Source organism: Ischnura elegans, chromosome 4 (assembly GCF_921293095.1).
Source record: "Ischnura elegans chromosome 4, ioIscEleg1.1, whole genome shotgun sequence".
Taxonomy (NCBI): domain Eukaryota; kingdom Metazoa; phylum Arthropoda; class Insecta; order Odonata; family Coenagrionidae; genus Ischnura; species Ischnura elegans.
The window spans coordinates 104,355,690-104,376,581 of record NC_060249.1 but is presented as its reverse complement, the minus strand read 5'-3'; the positions used below and the strand labels follow the sequence as shown (position 1 = coordinate 104,376,581).

Here is a 20,892-nt window from a genome sequence, read left to right as displayed (position 1 = left end):
CATATGCATAGTTTATTGTGAATCACAGTTTCACAAAACTTATGCAATAGATACGTCACAAACATTTCATTGACGCAGTCTACTATCGCCTTTTGGCTCATACGACATAATAGCATATGCATTGGCACAATAGCATATAAGGTTTGCTATTCTACCCTTGCATGAAGATGTTATTTCAATAAAAAAAATCCAGCCTTGTTTTAATAGCTCGACAGGTCTGAAATCGCAGTTAGCCCACTACAAAAGACCACTTAAAAAAGGACGTGAAGGCCACATTCAGTTTTTGCATAAAATATAAAAAAGATAATTGAATGCATAATATACCCATTCTATCATAAAATACCTTCTAAAAATACCCAACTACTTGGCGTAATATTGCGAAGTCTGCCGCGTAAACAGCAGTGCAATATACATGAATTACCATGAAAAAATTCCCCGAGACCGGGAATCGAATCATGGATCTTTGCTTTCCCGGCCACGGTACAGACCATGACGCTATACAGTTTCTTTCCAGCCTTGGAAACCTAAAGTTCCTCGGTTCCATTCCTATTTTTTTTCTTATGACAATTCATGCATATTTCAACCAATTGATGTCAGAAAAAACACTTGCATCTTCCTAATATATATGCGGGAGAATACAATGGAACGTTACTTTTAGGCATTTTAATTGTTTAGCAGGGTTAAAACCATAAAAATCTCAAATGAAATTTTTAATGAATACGTTAATGTTGGAGATTCATTGATCCATGCTTTGTATCAGCGCTCTCTCTGCTGCATTGCTTTCAATCGTTAGCGCGGAGCGATTCTTTTTTTTTTTTTCCCGGGCGCCACCGTCATCAAAGCTCCCTCCGCACTCCACCTCACCTGCACGGTCGGTTGTCCGTTTTTTACGACACCGCTTTTCCTCCCTCCCTTCCTCTCTCTCTTCAATTAATAAAATAAGAGCATCAAAAAGTCAAACTTCATCATTTAGATATTTTGGAAATATATATTACATTTAATAGTGTGCATCATCGTATTACCAATAATTGATTTTTTTGAATTATTTCAATGCATCGCAAAATTATAATTGCTGTCAATTTCTCTCCATGTCATGAAGTATTTTGTTCCGTGTTCATTTTTCGTAGAGGCTGCTAATTACACTTTCTGACCCTATCTATGCAGTAAAATTCTGGATCAGGCTATTCCTATCGTTACTTATTGGAGTATTCTCGCCGATTCCAAAGGATACAAACTAATGATTGGATTTACGAAAGCATACAATAAATTTTCAAAAAGTGCCTCCATTTTTCATAGTACGTCACATTATCATCCCAGTTTTAGTTTTTGCGCTGTTAGATACTTCCATCATTACAAGGTTTCAAATTAATTAGTTTCACTGCTTTTACACATTATACTGCTCTTTGAAGCCACTTTCTTTTAACCGTTTAATAGGCCTAAAAGCGTCAGATATCAGTTAAAAAATCCTAAACCACGATCAATTCTACCTATATTAAATGGAGATGCGAATGAAACATGGAGGAGAGAATAGCTTTTGCAAATTTAAAATACGTGACAATTTACAAGCTTTTATTATTTGTCTTTGTCGATTTTAAAATAGAAATATTTAGTACGCATGTTGGCATGAAAGAAGGCAGGAACTTCAATATGGGAGTAATCTCATACCTTGTTACTTGATATGAAATAATTGGTAGAGATTCAAAAGGAGTATAAACAAGTGGTCTTGGGTCTATTATACTCTAGGAAATGCAGCCAGTTTCCGGAAAAAAAATTAGCGGATATACATATGGGAACAGTAATAACGATTTCCATTTCAGTGTTAATTTTGGCTTTATTTGATCGTGATTTGCATGAGGAATAACGTTTGCATAGGATCCTAGCTCAAGTATAATCATATAGACAGTTTTGAGCGTATTCTTACTCAAACCAAAATTATTCATCACATACTTCGCCTTCAACTGGTAGTCAAGGAATGAAATTTCTTACGTGACGTAATAAAAATTATTTTTCTTAATATGAATTTAAGGAGAAAGCAAATTTATTTTATAAATGGCATGGAATAATGCTAGGAAAAGTTGCTAGTAAGAAGAGAAAAAAGATATAGATTTATATATTATAGATATAGATTTTGATTATATATAGGTAAGATTTATATATAGGTATAGATTTATACATAGGTATAGATTTATGGTAGAGAAAAGAGACCAATAACAGAAAGACATTCACAATTCAGAACCTATTTCTGATCCAATTCCTGCTTATTTGAAATGTCTGTCAAACTCTCTATTCATAAAAGATAGGTTTTACAAGCATGTAAGCCTTAACTACCCTCGGAGGTTTTATAAAACCAAGAAAAGGCATGCAGTCAAACTCAAATGTAATTTAACATTTTTGCATTTGCCATATGGAAATAAAATGATAATTCTATCCTAACAAACATCATAGGAGATATATTTTTGTTAGAAATTTGATGAATTGGATGTGTAAGTAATTTATATGACGAGAATCAAATTATGCTAAAGGTTGATTGCTACATTCATTTGATATTCATTTAAAATATGATACTTGAATGAAATGATAAAATTCACACAATGTACTGAAGATAATAGAATTACCGATCCCAAAGTGAAGTTCCAAAAGTGCAAGTCGATTCGGTTTTCTTCAAATTTGTCTTCGAGGTGGAATTGTAGATCATAAAAATGAACAAATGCCATATACCTCTAAGGAATCTAATTCGTAGAAGAATGATCAGAATAATGGGCCCTTCAAATATAATTGACTGGGTCGGAAACAGCAAATTATTCTCCTAGTCCTTTTCAAATCAGTTGAAAATTTTGAAATGCAAAGGCTGAGCCATTAGTTTTTCAAAGCTACACTATATGATTACACGAAATTCCGAAGGTAAATAAGCGTTCTTAATACAAAATACATATGGACTGCATTCTAAGCTGGTGCGTGCTATCTAAAATATGCTTATACCATAATTAAAATTGGGATTTTTATCCTATTCTGGGTGAAATTGGCGGTTCTGTATGTTTATTGTTCAGTAAGCAAAGATCCGAGTGTTTGAAAATAGGTCGTGAAATTACGTTCGTTGTTTACGGATTATTATTATCATAAAAACACAATTACTTAGGTAAATAGAGGAGAAATAATTTGTTAAAATGAATTTGATTTTTTACTATAAGTGAAAAAATTTTGTTTACTCCATGAGATTTGCTGGAAATATTGCGTAAGTAGAAGGGTGTAACGTTTTCCCCTAAGTTCAGGCAGCAGAACTCCCTTACCAAAAAGATTTTGTTTTCAAAATACAACTTCGTGCTTGGCAACCCCTCTACTGCTTCATGCTAACATTGTAGTTCATTTTTGATGATTCTCAGCCATCAACTTGCCAGTATGATTTTCATATTGAACAGAATCGTCAAGTCTTTCTGTATCTGAGATAGGATTGCTGGGTTGTCAGGAAATCCCTATACATAAGCTCTTTTGCTGTGGAGGCTTCCGCGGTGAATAAGTTGATGAAGGTTTTTCGGGTTTTATGCAGACGACAGTCCACCAGAAATTAGTCGACACGGCATTTTTACCCGATAAACCATCATTAACTCATTTCTCATGGACGGGAGGGTAAACTTTGAAGTGCCGGGTATAGGACTTTTCCTTTCACCTGTCAGCTAAAAATGGTGTCTACAAACAACTTTTTGAGTTGGTTAATTTCCATGCAAAGTTTCATTAATATAGGCGTGATAGTTTTAAAACGGTGGCGTGTCAAAGTTCCCAAGTCGCTGTTCGAGATGAAATTAAGTCATGAACAGTACCGCACCATAATTTTATATAACTTTCGACGAAGCCTTTTTGTTGTTTTTGGCGAAGAAACAACATTAAAGACAACCGTTTATCGCTGGTATGCAGAGTTTCAGCGAGGACGCTCTAGCCTCAGTGACGAACCGCGTGGCGACCAAAAACCGCCGTCACCCAATGAAACTATGGAAGATCGTCATTTTACATACTATGAGATTCAGGTATCATAAGAAAATCACAGGGATTTCAGTTCAAAAGATATTACACGAAGAGTTAGGTGTTAAAAAATTGGTTTCCCGCTGGATACCGCACCTCCTCATAGAGGAACAGAAAGCAGCTCGAGTCAAATGGTGTCAAAATACTCTAGAACGATTCAACTCTGGAGCATCAAAGCACGTTCACAACATGTTAAGTGGTGATGAATCATGGATCTATAGATAAGAGCCTGAATCAAATCACCAATCTTCAGTATGGGTCTTCCAAAGTCAGCCCAAACCGACAAAAGTTGTTCGCCCTCGCAGCCTTTCCAAGAAAATAATCACATTTTTTGTAGCCAAATCAGAGTATGTAGCAACGATCACTCTTGAAAATCAAATAACAGTTAATGCTCAATGATATACGACCATTTGCTTGCCAGAAAAGATCGCCGAGCTTCGGAAAGATTATCCAAATCGACGCATTACACTCCATCAAGACAATGGAACCTCACACACCGCTCGAGTCACAAAGTCGTTTTTGGAACAGCAAAACGTCGAAATTCTTAATCATCCTCCACACAGCCCGGACTTAAGCCCCAATAATTTTTTTTTGTATTCTCCAGAATCAAGAATATGCTACGAGGAAAGCGCTTCCAGACGTCTGAAGAAGCGGTTGATGCCCACAAAACAGCCATTTTGACTACCCCTACTTCAGAATGGAATAAATGTTCGTGGAGAGTACTTTGAAAAAAAATTAAAAAATTGCGTTATTGTACCTCTTATAGTTTTCTTCATTCCCGATACTTAAAAGGCTACCCTCGTATAGCTTACTCTTTTAGTCCATTGATTAGTTTTTCTATTGAAGTACTAATAAGTATGTGAGTAAATGTACACACTTGTATATCTCCATCCATACTCTTTTATCATCCAATGAAAAAATTATTGAATTCCTTAATAATGTGGATTATTGTCCGGTCATTGTAGAAAATGGCAATTCCATTCGTAATTCCTAAAATTCCCAAACAGTCAGCAGCCGTCTCAAAAAAAGTCCATAAATGCTATGAACTTTCGTTTATCCTTTTCCATCCTCACCCCTACGAGTATCCTAAGCCCAGTACCGCTTCTTTTCTGCTCGTGAGCCGGAATCGGTGTAGCCATATCCCAAGAACAATTGTGTTCCTCGTACTATTCTCTTGTCGTTGGTTCCTGACGATATCTTCAATGCGTATGTAGGTCAGACTGATGGTTCTTCTATATTAAATTTTTACGCACTCCCGCCTGTGATAATTGAAATTATTAAACGCCTGACAACATATTGATTATTTGAAATTATATTTTCCATATTTTACGTCCATTTTTTTCTATGCCATATTTGCTAGGAAGTATGTACTGACCATTTTATTTCTTATCAGATAGGAATTTAAATGACCTTCATTGCTCGTAATAGATAAAAATAAAGTAATTGATTGGACTCTGAAAATATTGTTGTTTTTTTTGCTATAATATATATCACTAAGATAATGTTCTTCTTACGCTCACTCTTTAGAGTAGGACTAATTCAATATTTATTCCGTTCACCACCTCAAAATTTTTGAAGGAGTAGAATATCTACTCGTGAACTGTTGTATTACCGTGCAGATTGGTATCACTTTTCTCCAAACAAATCAAAACTGTAACACACTTTCCTTCTGAGTTAATTTGGATTGATAAAACACCATCAATTAATTTTTGGGGGAGAATAGTAGAGTTATAGGATTCAGAAATGGTAATATTTCATTTTAATTATTGATTTTATTACAATTACTTCAATCATAACAATAATGTCTCGTGTAAACACGGGCACCGAATCCATCTTTATACGCATTTGATCACCTGAAACGAAATGAATTTCAAGGGGAGAAAATGATTTCCGATTGAGGTTATTGAAATTTGGATGTAATTAGATGCTCCAATGTCACTTTAGAAATATAAATTAGGAGCAAAGACACTAAATTCATAAGAATGATAGGAAAATTAGGACTTTTCATTATCGCCTGTGGTCAAATTGCTGCTAAGATTGCGAGTGATTATATAACCTAGAACAGGCTCTCGTTAGCTGAATGATGAACAATCATTCGTGAATAGTTCTGCATACGAACTGTACAGTGTACAGCCTCTGATGGAGATTACATGCAAGAATTTTCAACTGATTCCTACGTAGTGAATGTTAAAGAATTTCGTAATATTTTGTTACCCCTATAAAGAAGCCAATTATTGCTGAGACTAGTAGTTAACTGAAGATTCATAAAACTTTTCATGGCGGTATGATAGAACGTGCCAGTTATTTTTACTTTTTTCAAAATGCCAGTGAAAAGAGACACCCACTATAATCACCATAATATGATTTATCAATAGCATGGTCATGGCAGTCTAATTTCTCTTTGATAAACTTAAAAATAAAAGTGTAGTATTTTATATTTTGGCTATGGATTTACCTTAAGTCCCAGGGGTAGGATATTGATTTTTTTGTGAAATTTTCAGGAGGTTAACAAAGAGTACAACAAATCGTATTTTTAACAGTGAGTTGTTGGTATAATATTTCATCTCCCACGCAGTGTTTTTGAAAGCTATCGAATAGGTGATCTCGAACTTATCCAAGGTTATCATTTCATAATTCATCATGATTATCTTATTTGTGTAAATATATTTTACCATTCATGTGTATTTTAAATTATTTGGAATTTTAGCTAAAAAAACGGATCAAAAATACTTCACTTTAGCATCAAAATATGGTGTCAAAATTATTATCGCAGTCATAATCTACCAATGGCTTTTATTTCTAATGCTAGACTAATTTTCACCTAATTTTATTTCAATCATTATTCAAACACTAAGATAATAAACGATTTTCTTTGCATATTCTAACCAGCCATGGGCCTCAAACATTTAGTGCTTTCCAGGATCAACAGCGTTTATGCATTTTCAACAAATGAATATATGAGTGACTGATGTTGGATCTCCAGGTTTTGTGGTAATCCTCTACTTGAACATGATGCCCCTTGTGTCACCTCAATGGGCGTTTGGCGCGAATTTTTAGACTGCCAGGCGTTTTGCTGAAAGTTTTCTCCAATCCGTAGAGCCTGATTCTTCCAACTTACCATTAACATTCAATATAAACAAACTTTATGTCACCAATTCATTGAATTCATTAAGTTCAGACTTTGCATTTATTAATTCAGTGATGCATACATTTTTTATCCGAATTGTGTTCATTGTTTATGTGTGCAGGGTGAATATGCTAGACCTTTGATATAAAAGGTCTAACGTATGCTGATCGTATTTCAGGTTTTCTTGAGATTACTTTAGCAAATATCCAAACTCCTTGGGGAAGTCTTTTCCCTCATTTCAGTAATTGACAAAACTACGATTGCTTGCATTCATTTTGTTAGCGATATGAGAATATGTCAATAATTAAACCCCGAATAGGTTTAAATACCATTATTTGATTCTTCAGTGGCTAACCGGCGTGAGATAATCCCCTAACGCAAGCGCAGACTTTATCTTTCGAAGAATCGCAAGCATTGAAATCTCCGGTCTCTGTCAAACAATACCATTGCTCAGCGTATACAAGCTTCCGCTCACCACTGTACGGGTAGCTTTTCAGCATATCATGGAATCCAAGTACCCCAAAATTCGAGCTACATATATTTGTCTTATATAGGAAGGATTTTTAACGCGACGTATGTACTTTCCCAATTAAGAACTTTTCCCAATCTGGCGTGCAGTTGCACGAATGCATGAATGAAATTAGAACAGGGGCTATTTTACGTACTTGCTTGCAACTTGAAACGCACGCTCATAAGTGCATCATCCTGTGCAATCACATACCCCGCGTAAAATGGGCTAACGATGGCGTATTTTAATATATTTTCTAATGGTGAACCTGACCATATTGTGTTGAAATTATTTTTAAAAATCCCGCACTTCATGTCGCTTTTATGTAATTTGTTGAGACATGAACAAAAAGTAGACGTTTTCAATTATATTCATTAAAATGGATATCTATTACACATTTTATCTCAAATGAAATACTTCTCCGATTACTGAATGCATTGCATTTGCTGGTATTTTTCCATTGATCTCATTTAGTCAATTTTGATGCTAAAGATTTTGGACGAAATTTAAAAATATTTTTTGAGGTCATTACATAATTTCATAGTTGGTACGTATTACCGGCATATGTGAGTAAAAGACTCAAAATATGCTATTGGTTAAAAGACTCTTGGGAGTAAATCTCCAGTTTAAAACTCATTGAAGTATACACAGATTTCGATAAAAGGGATTGTTTGTGCGACCCAATATCGCTTGAGTGAGCAGTGTAATCAAGAAGAAATTTGCTTAATTAGTGTACGGGGATTTTTAAGGGAAAATGAAAAAAGGTTTGTTGGCATTTTAGCGGTAGAGGCTGGATCTCTATAGACAAATTATATATTTTAGAGTTGTTTTCCGTACAATTCTTTATCTTTGTTTTTGAGGATTCATTCAAAGGAATAATGAAGTAAAGGATGAATATTTCATCCCTATTGCAAAGGAGCTTAAAATGCAATGCTTATCAATTTCCATAAAACAAATATATACAAACTCTCCTATCTTTTTTACACTGTTGCAATTGCAACAGTAAACACTTACTCGATGTATTTTTGGACATTTTTGGCTCTAGAGGAGGGGAAAAGTTATTTTGACGACCAAATCAGTCATATTTTTTATTAATTAATATACATAACATTTTTACACCAATGCGCTTTTGCAATTGTTAACTCAAGCTTTAATTTGGATGCATCTAGATATAAGTTCAATAATTGGTGCATTTATGCGTACTCACAATAGGTGCACCATTACAAAACTAATCACCCATGCTATGCAGTTGCGATTCTTCAATTCTTTGTGCATATTTATGCGGTTGATAATGAATTTATTTAAAATGTAAACTTTTACCTAAGTTTTTTATGAAAACATCCGTTACTTTATCTAAATTAGGCTGAGAATTATTGCCAATACAACGCGTACTAGGTGGTATAAGATTCACAAGAAACTGGGCCCTACGGTGGTGAATAGCTGAGATGATGTAAAGAAGGCATGAATTAGAGCCCAAAAAATAACCTTTTGATTACGCTACTCAGCCTCCTTTGCTTTTTTAAATACTTAATCCGTCTCAAAATTGGCAGCATTTTGCAGAACTACTAGATGAGAAATTTGGTGACGTAAGTAAGGAAATTAGAGGTAATATCGAATTACATAAAAGGCAACCAATTTCTTTCCAATTCTATTACTACACATGAAGTATACGAGGGTCATTTGATAAGTCCGTGACTTTTTTAATTCATCACGTGGTGACTATAAATACAGCAATACTCCCGTTAGTGTCATGTATTAGTAAATAGCTGTAAAATGTTGACTTTTTAAAAAAAAATTATTTTGCGTTTGACAGCCACTTAAAGTAGACAGCCTTGTGAATTATAACGTTCATGGAAAAAAGTGAATTTCGAGCATAAACTAAACATTATGTTTTGCGTAAAAAACTGTCACTGAAACCAAGAAAAGACTTGATAAATACTATGAAAACGCCGTCAATTTCAATGATTAAGAAGTGGTTTACTCTATTCAGTTGTGGTCGTACCAGCACAAGTAACGTGGAATGATCAGGACGCCCGAAAGAGGTCGTGACACTAGAAATCGTCGATAAAATCCATGAAATGATACTCGAACTTTAAAAATGAATTTTTTGGGGTGACGGCTGTTTTACGCATCTCGAATAGCGCTTATGTAACATTTTACATGAATATTTGGACATGAAAAAGCAATCCGCCGTATGGGTGCAACAATTGTCCGCATCGAGCATAAGCACAGCCGTATGAAATCTTCAAATCAGTGTTTGGCGATGTTCAAATGCAATTCGATCGAGTTTTTTATAAGAAATTATAAAGTTGGAAAACGTTGAACTAAGTGTGTCAGGCTAAAAGGAGTCTAAGTACAGAAGTAAAACAGTTTTCATGCCGAAAAAAATATATGTTATTCAAAAAATCACGGAATTCCCTCCTAACAGAGTAAGATGATATAATTTTATGACATTTCCGATTAAATATTAGTACATCTATTTTAACCTAGATCGAATTGAAATTAATATGCTTGAAGAAAGATCGGGTGGTTTCCCAGCAAATAGAAGGTGTGAAAAGATCTTTGAACTGCCACCAAATCAGGGGCTAGAACAGGGCTTACAACATTTCAATGTCTTCAGGGCTAATAGTGCCGAGTTGGACATCAAAATGTTAACAGAATTCCAGCTCCTGTCCTGGAGGCTGTTCCAAGACCTTATCACATAACCGTGCTTGAGATTCCATCACTATGTTTAAATAATTCAAACTAACTCTAATAATTATATTATGTTCTTCACATAATTTATATTCTTTTCTTATTTCAGGATCTACGCACAACCAGTAACTAAAGATCGTCACATCGAGGAATATTAATATTTCAACTGGTGAGTTTAATAAATTGATGTGTCATTTTATAAATGCACAATTCAAAAAGAGTAATGATACATATTCAGTGAAATACTTATTCCATAGTTTCAAGGATGTTGTTTCCCTTTTGATTCATTCAAGAAACCCGTAAGGGAATTCGCACGCAATGCGGCTTGAGTGAGAACGTTTTGTTCATTAACCGGGTATCGTTTTCTTTTTGTTGATTTTTGCTGATATCTCGCCATTGTCCTGTCCATGTTTGCCGAAGTCTTCTCCAAATAATTCTCAGTCAAAGTCGCCAGCGTACTAATTCTTTCTCCATGGATTGACACCTAAAGCCTTCACCTCCTTTAGAAGTGATTATTAAACATTACGTGGGATGAAGTACACCGTATTCTCGTTCCCTTCCTTACTTTTGCTTCGTCGCAGTTGGATCCAATTTCCTTCGCTGGCACTTGGATTCCTTAGATAAACTATGTTATACTGTTCAATCTTCTTAGAACACTACAATTCTAAGGTTGGATTCCATCCCTCGCTTCCAAAGGCCTTCTCCACATCGACTAATCCTATGAGCGTCATTTGTACATCTCCATTCTCTTCTCTATGAGCAGCCCATTAACCAGAGTTGCATTCTTGTACATTTGCTTTTCTTGAATCCAAATTGGTGCTCGCCCCAGAATTCCTCTGCTCTTCGTTCAGTTTATCTGAGGATGATTCTTGACATAAATATATTCTTCTATATTCAACGCAGAATTATGGCCCAAAAATCTTTACTATTCTCTACCTTCTTCTATGGAATAGGAATGATGGTATTCTACGTATGGATTCACATGAATGATAACGTCAAGTCAATCGGTATATTCCCTGTTTAGTATATTTAGCAGCTGCAATTGTAGAGCTCAGTTATAGTCTTCTACCATGCATTTATAATTAGCTCCATTGGAATATCATCTATTCTGTGTGCCTTATTCCCTCGCAAGTCTCAAAGCGTCAAAGTCCGATCTTAAAATGCTGATTCCCATATCTCATTTCCCTATTAATCAAAATATTTCCATCCCCGTCTTCTGCGATATATATTCGTCACTTATGATATATTTTTTAAGGTTAAAATATGGTAAGTCTTCCAAAATATGTTTTATTTTTCATTAGCTTTATCTACAAAACTTGATTCGGCATCATTTTTAGCATTTTCCCTTCGATTTAGACATGGTATGGAACAACGTACCATTTTTTTGCTTCTACATAAAGAAACATTTGCGACGAATAATAAAATGAATTCAATCATTTTATTTACAGGCATGCACGAGCACATTTTATGTTTTTTCAACATTCAAGAACTGTTTTTGATATGCGGTTTTTAATTTCATCAATCATTTAAGATTTAAGTTTAAGTAAGAGTTGAGGTTTTTAAGATCCTTGTACGCGTATATCGTAATTTTTCGTGCAATGGGCATAGTTGGTGGAGAAAAATACTGAGAGATAAATTTGGATATTTCTGGATTTGAAGGTAGAGAACCAAAATGGATCATGTATCAGCGGCGGAGGAGGAGGTTGAAGCAATCGCAGAAATCAATGACATGAATGACGTTGGATGAGTAAAAGAATGTAGCAAAAAATACAATACGAAGGCAATATAACAAAGAAATATAATGTTGCATGTGAAAATATGAAGGGCCGCTGAAGAATACTTAAGAGAAAACTATAAAGAGGCAGATGTGCAGGAAAGAGATAATGGAAAAGCAGATAAATATTATAGAAGAAGTAAAGAATGCTAAAAGAGGCGGTAAAAAGCTAGACAAAGCTTTCAAAATAGGTTTATACGATGAGAAGGTAAATATAAGAAATGCGTTTTAAGGAGGTTGAGGGAACATTTTCAGAAGTTGTTAATTCAGGAATCAATTGGCGCCAGAGGCAGTGAAGTTAACGAAGCAATAACATGGAATGCGGAAGAGGAAGAAAATTTAAAGAAACCTACAGTTTCAAACGACAAGAATGCCATTCAGGAATTTCTCAAAAAATAAGACCCCATGAAAAGACGGAATAGTGGCGGATCAACTTAAAAAGGGAGGCAATTAACTGACTCCCACTCTAAATGAGCTTATTCTTGAAATCAGGCGAGGTTCCGAAGATTTTCTCTATTTCCTAAATGTAAAAATATGGATCACACTTCCACGAGATTAGAAACGTTCCATTCGTTCAACTGTTGACTAAGGTTTTTAGCTACACTATTTTGGATATCATATCTAACGGATATAAGGAAATATTGCAATCAAGCCACAAAAAATGTTCTGCGTGTACCTTGAGGGCGTGCACGACAGCGTATTGCCCAATAGACCCTTCGTCTCTGTTCAAATGCTCTTTGGTGAGGTACATTTCACCAAGGTCCCCAACATGCCCAACATGACTCACCGATCTCACATAAGGGATTATAAAGTTCCAATTTACTGCTATGTATTTGGTTCGCTGATTTTATTGGCTTAAAATTCACGTTAAGACATTTGATGAATATTTTATTTTAAAACTTTTTTGCCATGAGGCATATTCCAGAATATTCAATTATGGAGTTCAATTTGGCTATAGAACAGTTCTACATTGGTTTTAAGCGAGCGTACAGCTATATATTAAATCATAATTATGCCGTGATCGCTATGAAATAAATTAAATTTGATTTGCTGCTTTAAAGTTTCTGCTTTAAATACTCACAGTAGATTTTTTTAAAGTTTTACTAATACTCGCGACGAAAATAATTTACTCGCGACACTCTCTCTTAGGCCATAATAGGTACTGAGTTACCCGAAGAATAATAAAGCATAAATCGACCAGGATGAATAATTATCATAGAAATACAATTATTGGAATTCTTTTGTAACAGGTACAGACTTCTGTTTCAAGAATAATAAATTGCAATTTACAGAACCAAATTTCCTAACTTAAGTTGGCAATAATGCTTAGAAATGTTTTTTGTGTCATTACATGAAAAGATAAATCGGTTCATCATGTGAGTAATGTATTTCTTGAAGACAAGGCGTTATTTCCTAACTAATAATTATGCAATTGTATTTAGCATTCCAAAATAGGGAAATTGCCCAAGAAGAATTAAGGTACGCAAATGTAACCACCAAAGTGAAATTATTTCACCTCTAAAATAAATGTTGATAAATTCTAAACAAAAAAATGTTATTTTAGTATAAATTATTAGTGTTCGTTAGCAAGCAGTCCTCAAAATGCTAATTTTTTCATTCAAGGGTGCCTCACGGTAATTAATTGCTTCAATGGATTTTTTCTGATGGCAGAAAAAAAATACCTGCAAGAAATGCTAAATGCAAGTGTATGCCATTTTCAAAATGTCGGCAAATCTTTTGCGTGTTCATTTTAAATAACAAAGATGCAATAAAATGATTGCAACTAATGTGCAGAATGCACTCCATAAAACTAATATCCAGTGAAAATATACCTTAATACGTTCACATGAAAAATTCCTTTAATTCGTAAGGATCTTCAACTCTGATTTTGCCTAAACCATAAGCTAGTACACTAAACCTTTAATAAATCTTGGTTTCATTCTTCTTCATAATGCTCGGCATGATCTTTATGCCTCAAAATTTTTATGTCTAGGGAAATATATTTACTGAAGGGAAACATTAATTTTTATTCTAACCTCTTTAAATCTCTCTAGCTCTTTAAATATTGATATGCACCAATAGCCTAATGCATTCTTCTGTCCAGCCTACTCTTATTGCCCGTGATATAAATAATCAGCGTTTGGCATTAGAAATAAAATTTTGGGGCAAATACTCGTTTGGACAAAACTAACATGTTTGCCTTTTTAACCATAAATTCAAGGCACTTCTCAAAATACTCTATGAAAAACATTCCCTTCAGTCTCAGACTTAACAAGTATATTGAGTAGTTCATCAAATGATTCGGTCGCCGCGCCGGTCGGCCGGCAGTCTACACGCGCTGTGGCCTATGCCAGTCAATGCCGGCGGGTAGCGGTAGCGATGGCCGATCGGACCTCTTGTTTCGAAACTGTGATCTAATGTTCATCATACATTTTTGATTTTAAAGATCGTACATCTAAAACAGTAAGAAAATACTCGGTTACAGCATGGAAAAATTAGACAGTTTTGTCTCTTCGTGTTTTTGTCAAGTAACTTTTTCAGAAATTTCGTTCATACACATTCATTTAAAAAATTTTAATACAATTTACTTTGTTCAAACGGTGCAAGAAACTTAAAAAAAATCATATATTTTGCATTCAAATACAAAGCTCACTTGCTAGAAAATGTTTTACTCAAAAGCTACCTTAAAGGATAAAAAATTATTTCCAAGTGTGCAATTACCCCTAGGAAATCATGCACGATGAAAGTCTATGTGAGGATAATGCGTTCAGTTTCCTCACAAATGCTATCTTTTGAGAGTTGGCATCAAGAAGTGATAATAATACATATTTTTGTATCCAAGAGCTGCGTTAGTTTGACGGTGTTACAACTTATACTTTGTTCTAGTATAAAATTAATGGGTAAGCCTCCTTAATGAAGTACGATGTACTCCTGATTTTCATGGCAATTAGGTGGGAAAAATTAAATGCTGATCTAATTATAAAATTTTTTTTCTTAATTCTGTAATACTCTTTCTCTTCGTGTTTTTGGTCCAATCTTTTTCAGAAATTTCGTTCATACCCATTCATGTAAGAAATTTTAATACAATGTACTTTGTTCAAAGGGTGCAAGAAACTTAAAAAAAACATGTATCGCCAATAATTCACAGGCTTCTTGCGGGATATTTGTTAGTGCTCTACCATCTCCAGTCTTACACTCTCCATGATGGGTTTGAATATATCTGGTGCATGTTAATCGCATCGATGTCATGTTGCCATTCCAAGGCCATAATAGTTTTACGTCCGCAAAAATAACGCAGCAAAACTAAAGCTGTCATCTGTCAATTATGTTTCATAATTAATGTCAGGTCATTCTAGCGGAAACGTTTGAGTTTTTTCACTTACACATCTCAAAAAAGACTAGCCTTTGGTTCTGTTTATGCGATTAGGTTTGAATTGGTTATTTGTATTCCTTGAAATATTCTAATGTATACCTTTTAATAATACGGTGGGTAACCTGGAAGAGCCTAACATAACTTCTAACCTCTTTTTTAAAAATTTCCGTGATCAAGTTCCGGATTTTAATTTCTTAAAATTTCTCTTGAAATGAAAGTCATGCGTACAAAGAATTTTGGCTCAGAGTATATTCTTCATTATCAGCTGACAAACCAAATGTTGATTTGATGCACGCCTCCTACCAGTTTAACTGAAATAATCACATAGCTTTTATTGTCATATTTCCTTCACGTACACCGTTTGTCTCATCCGAAGTCTTTCTTTCCCGATGTTTAACTTGTCCTTTCTGAGTATATTCACCTAACCATCCTGACTCACGATGACGGCCAAAATATTTTACTTTTCTTTTGAAGATTTTCTTATCATATTTTCTTGTAAATTATCTTTACCTTATTTTTCTTAGGACTTCAACATATACTCGTTGATCAATTTCCTTTTCAATATTCTACCGTAATCCCAGATTTCAAATAATTCCATTGAAGAAAAGTCTTTTCTATTTTAATAGCGGAGGTTGCAAGTGACTTAATGCGCACATTTTCTAAGGTGTTGATGATATATACTTTTGAATAGCCGACTTATAAAATAAATTATGTTAGAGATTTTTGAATATTTTTTAAAATAAAGGCAAAGACAGTAAAGAAGACTAAAATATGAAATCCATGCTTTCTCGGCCTACTAAGATAATCCATAGGGCACAATAAGTATATTTATATTCAGGCGATATATATTTATATCTCTCCAAAGAATATGATATATGTACTTGCATCAGAAAAGTCTCTAAGTAATTATATAACTAAGTGTAATTTAATTACCCTAAATCGGCGTTTTAACAGTTGGACCATTACGAGATCATCACCTTGTGATAATCAGCTAGTGACTTTACAACCATATATTTTAAATAAATTTATATACGACTCCTGTCGAGTCATTTTGATTTACTTCCATATTACAATCAATACCAACAGCATAAGTCAACTGCAACTGGTTTGGCAACATTATTCCCTTCACACTCCTATAAGCTAACTTTCTCATATTGACGTATTTCTTCTCATTTTACAACCTTCAATATTTGACTCCTATGTGGCGATTTTCTTCCTCATGACTCGAACCCTTGTGATGTTGCGAATTGAATTTTAAGATTTTCTTCTTTGCATTTTTCCACCATTCAAAGATAAAAATGAGGAATTACTTTGGCTTATTCCAATAAATTTCTTAAGTATTTGATTTACGAACACAATCATCACCACCCTTCATAAGTGCTTAAATATTTATACGCGGCTTTTTCAATCTTTTTCTCTGATGGCCAAGTACATTTTCATGGCCATGTTTTTTTATCATTTTCATTGCCATTTTAGTTAATAGCTCACTCTCGGCGTCTTTATTCATCCATTTACTCAATTTTATTTAATGATTTTAGGCACAAAATATTTTTGCTTAGCTTCACTATAAAAAGTTAAATACGCTAATACGATAACTGCGTTAAAAATACTCTTCAACCAACCTTATTAATAATTAATTTCTTTTTCCTTTCCCTTAGCCGCATTTTTTATTTTCATTTTCGTCTCGCAGTATGGTCTAAGAATGATATGCAGAATTTTTGGCCAACGTATCGATATTTAATTACGTCTTATTTAAGGCTATGAATGAATATGATTACATTAAATCATGGAGGCCTACATGAAGGCATATACGATTATTACAATATTTTTCTACGATAATTCAATAAAAAATAAAAATAACTCAATTGTTTATTGATTAAAAAGAACAGACAAGAATGTTGACAACTTTTTTGCAATGATTGAGTTACTGATTGTAACGTAGTTACCACGTACCATAGCTATCATCAATTTGGATTTATCAAATAAAAATATTTTTTATTAGATAGCCAATTACTAATCTTTTATGGCAGCTGTTTCTTATAATGGATAATATCGTCAAAACAATTGCAGATTGCTAACTTATGATGATATTTTTGAGTAAAAATCTGTAAAAAAAGTATTACAAAAAATGTTTGTCAAAATCTTCTCTTTTTTTTATTTATTTAACATTGAATCCTTTTAATTTTCATTTTAATCTTGTAAGAAAACATTGCCTTCGTGTATCCATTAAAAGTAATTATATTCATGCATAGCCCTGAATAAGATATAAAATAATGCATCGAAACGTTGGCCAGCAATCATATATTACGCCGAGACAATAAATATTCATGAACATTTCTGTGTATGTTCCTTATCAAGTATGCGCATTCAAATTTGTATGCTCATTTGAAGATATATGCTCACTCTCTTCATTGTGTACGAAAGAATGATCAATATTTAGTTGAAAGTAATTTAGGTTACAACTCGCATTGAACTATAAAAAAATACTTAAACGTACAACTAGCGAAATATGTAATAATTAAGTATGTTTTAAACGTTTTGAAGGCGGCAAGTTGAGGTTATGTATAAGAAAAACGCCTTATATTACCTTACACCTTAAATTGATGCAATTAAAATCAAAAGTATATTATTTTTATGAAACACCATGTTTACAAGAATCAGACTTATTTAAATAGCATTAAATTAAATTGATTTTAAATCCAAAAGAATCTCAACTAAGAATTTATAATGCTGATCAACGTCTCGGAGGACAAGTCAAAGAATAATGTGCAAAATTGTTAACCAATCTTTTGATATATTTTTCATATCTTCTTTAGGGCCTATTTCCAAAGATTTGTTGAATAATTATGTACTATTTGATTTCATATACGTTAATCAAAATTAAATAAATGAGGTCGAGAAAAAGAAAAGAGAAATAGATTTAGAATTCATAATGTTACAGAAAACATAAGGATCAAAATAATCACTACATGCTCACTACCTATTTGTTGACGGAGAGAACTTTACATTTCAAAATTATAGATCCACGAGATTGAATCAGAGTCGGATACATCAGATGGTGAAGGCGGGCCCTTGAGGGACTGCCTTCATTGCCGAACATTGCAGAACCACAATTGTAACTTTTTTATATCATAAGATGGCGTTGTCTTGTATATGTGTATAATCAGTTTACATAAAACTTTCTTCAACTTTGCATATAACTTGATTATTTTTCGTTACGATATTAGTATGGGTAGCTCAAAATATCTTTTGCGCCCTCCCCACTATGAGTGTTTACTGTATACGCTACTGGTTTGAAGGGCTGTAGTGAGGTAGTGATAAGAATTCAACGTAATTTGAATCAGAATAACACCGATTATATTCGAAGTTTTATGTTGGCAATAAAATATCGAATTTGTTTTTTAAATGTACGTTTATTAACAGGTAAGATAAAAAGTAACGGTTTTCGGCACTTTGCGCATGAATATAAAATTTATACCTCATATAGAATCCAACTCTCATCATTGCATCGTACCACGCACGGTTGCCGTTTCAACCTGCCCCACTGGAGACGAGTGTCTCTCGACCCTCTCATCTGAAGAAGAGTCGTTTGACTCCCTTTGTGTAATGATTAAGAGCGCAAGTAATGATGCACCGGATATATTTTCTTCTTAATTACTGTCTTGAGTACCTACCAGAATAGCTTTGCTTACAGATGCCACTTAGGTTACGATTCTCCTGAGCGGAAGTTGCAATCATTTTAAGTGCCATTTGCGTTTTCAGATGCGAAAGGGCATTGACGCGGGATAAGAATAGTCAAGTTCGTTAGAAAGTGGATTGCTCTTGTCCCCGGATTTAGTTGCTTCTCATATTTCCGTGAAGAGATTTGGTGCCGATAACTAGGAGAAGGTGTACTTTGAATCACGTTTACACTCCGAGTATCTTCTGGACCTCCTGACGTCAAAGTCAACGAACTTACCTGTGGCTTTAGCTGCAGCAAAATCATGCTTGGAAGGTGTATCCCACTATTGCAAATTCAAAGCTGCAACTGGAGAGCAACATAAGTGGCTCTCCATTTTTTTAATTACAGTACTCTGGAGGATAGTGAGAAGACTTGAATAAAGTTTAAAATAACTGCTGAAGAAGGCAGTATATATAGAGTATGTTTCTGCTTCTCGCCAGTCTTTGCAGCGAAAAATTAGGGACTTGCGCTCAAATGGCTTCAAGATTCACTGAAAATTCACGCTTAAGAGCTTGCCCTTATGTAAAGTTAACTTGGTTGCCGGTACCCCATTGTTAATTCAACGGTTCAATTTCAATTCAATTCGTTCAATTCACCGGAGCTCTTACGGCGAAATAGTGAAAAACAAAATATCTTAAGTAAACTTATCAAATGTGGCGGAAAAAGGAAACGGCGTTTATGTATCTTGAAATCTAAGAAAGGGTGCGTAGTGGTCAGTAAACCCGAATTATGAATAAATAGCATCCATACCTTGAAATTTGAGGTCCATCTTTTGGAAAAATACCTATTGACGGAATCATCAGTAAATTTCGACCAGTTAGTTAATAAATGCTGAGTGCTGAATCTTTGGATGACTGTAACACGGATTACAGTTGTGATTTTGAATATGACAGACTATAACGATTAAGTAATTATTATCTTCAGTGTGGTCTCCTTTGAGCCGCGCATTATTATGTAAAGAAACTTAGTCTTATTAGCCATGTCGTAAAATAAGAATATGCTATAAAAATAATAACAATAAATTGTTCAGGGTGACTGATTGGTTTTTTTAGAAGACAGAATACAAATGCATTAGTAACATATATTTTATCCAAATGATTTTACTTTAAAGAAGCTACATATTGCTATAAGATAAGATATCACTGTGTATACTAAGACAAGATATCATCCTCTTAGCCTTTTAAATGTACACAATGCTCACCCAAACCCTAATAAACACAAAGTATGAAAGTAAAAATTTTAAACGTTACGACGAGACAAGAAAAAAGTAATATTTTTTTGGCGCGTCAGTTTTCAATTTCAAAATCATTTAGCATTTGTTTTTGCTACACAATTTTTTCAGCAATAACTATTTTAAACCAAATCAGCAATCTAACCTCAATCCACTACCTAGCATTAAGGCTTAGTACTAAATTTTAAGTATTTTATTTAAACAGCCGTAATACCTGTTAACCTAGCTAACATCAGGATCAATTAACACATAACAACCTTATAATAATATTGTTATGCACCTTACAGCTTTTGATTCCAATAATTCCTAGAATTATATCTGATCGCTCCATATTCAAGCATGGATTTTACTAATTTTATTCATTATTTGCAATAAATTTGAATCCACGTTTCAATGTATTTTCAGAATATAATTTTTTAAATAATTTATGGAAAATTCATAGCCATAGTA

General features: G+C 34.0%; 1 long non-coding RNA gene across 1 annotated transcript in view; it reads left to right on the top strand.

The window, feature by feature from the left end:
* LOC124156906 overlaps positions 1-20,892 on the top strand; it is a 352,033-nt gene that overhangs the window by 74,954 nt on the left and 256,187 nt on the right. The window contains exon 3 of the long non-coding RNA XR_006864426.1: positions 10,453-10,512. This is a non-coding gene — a long non-coding RNA (uncharacterized LOC124156906). The remainder of the gene's footprint in view (positions 1-10,452; positions 10,513-20,892) is intronic.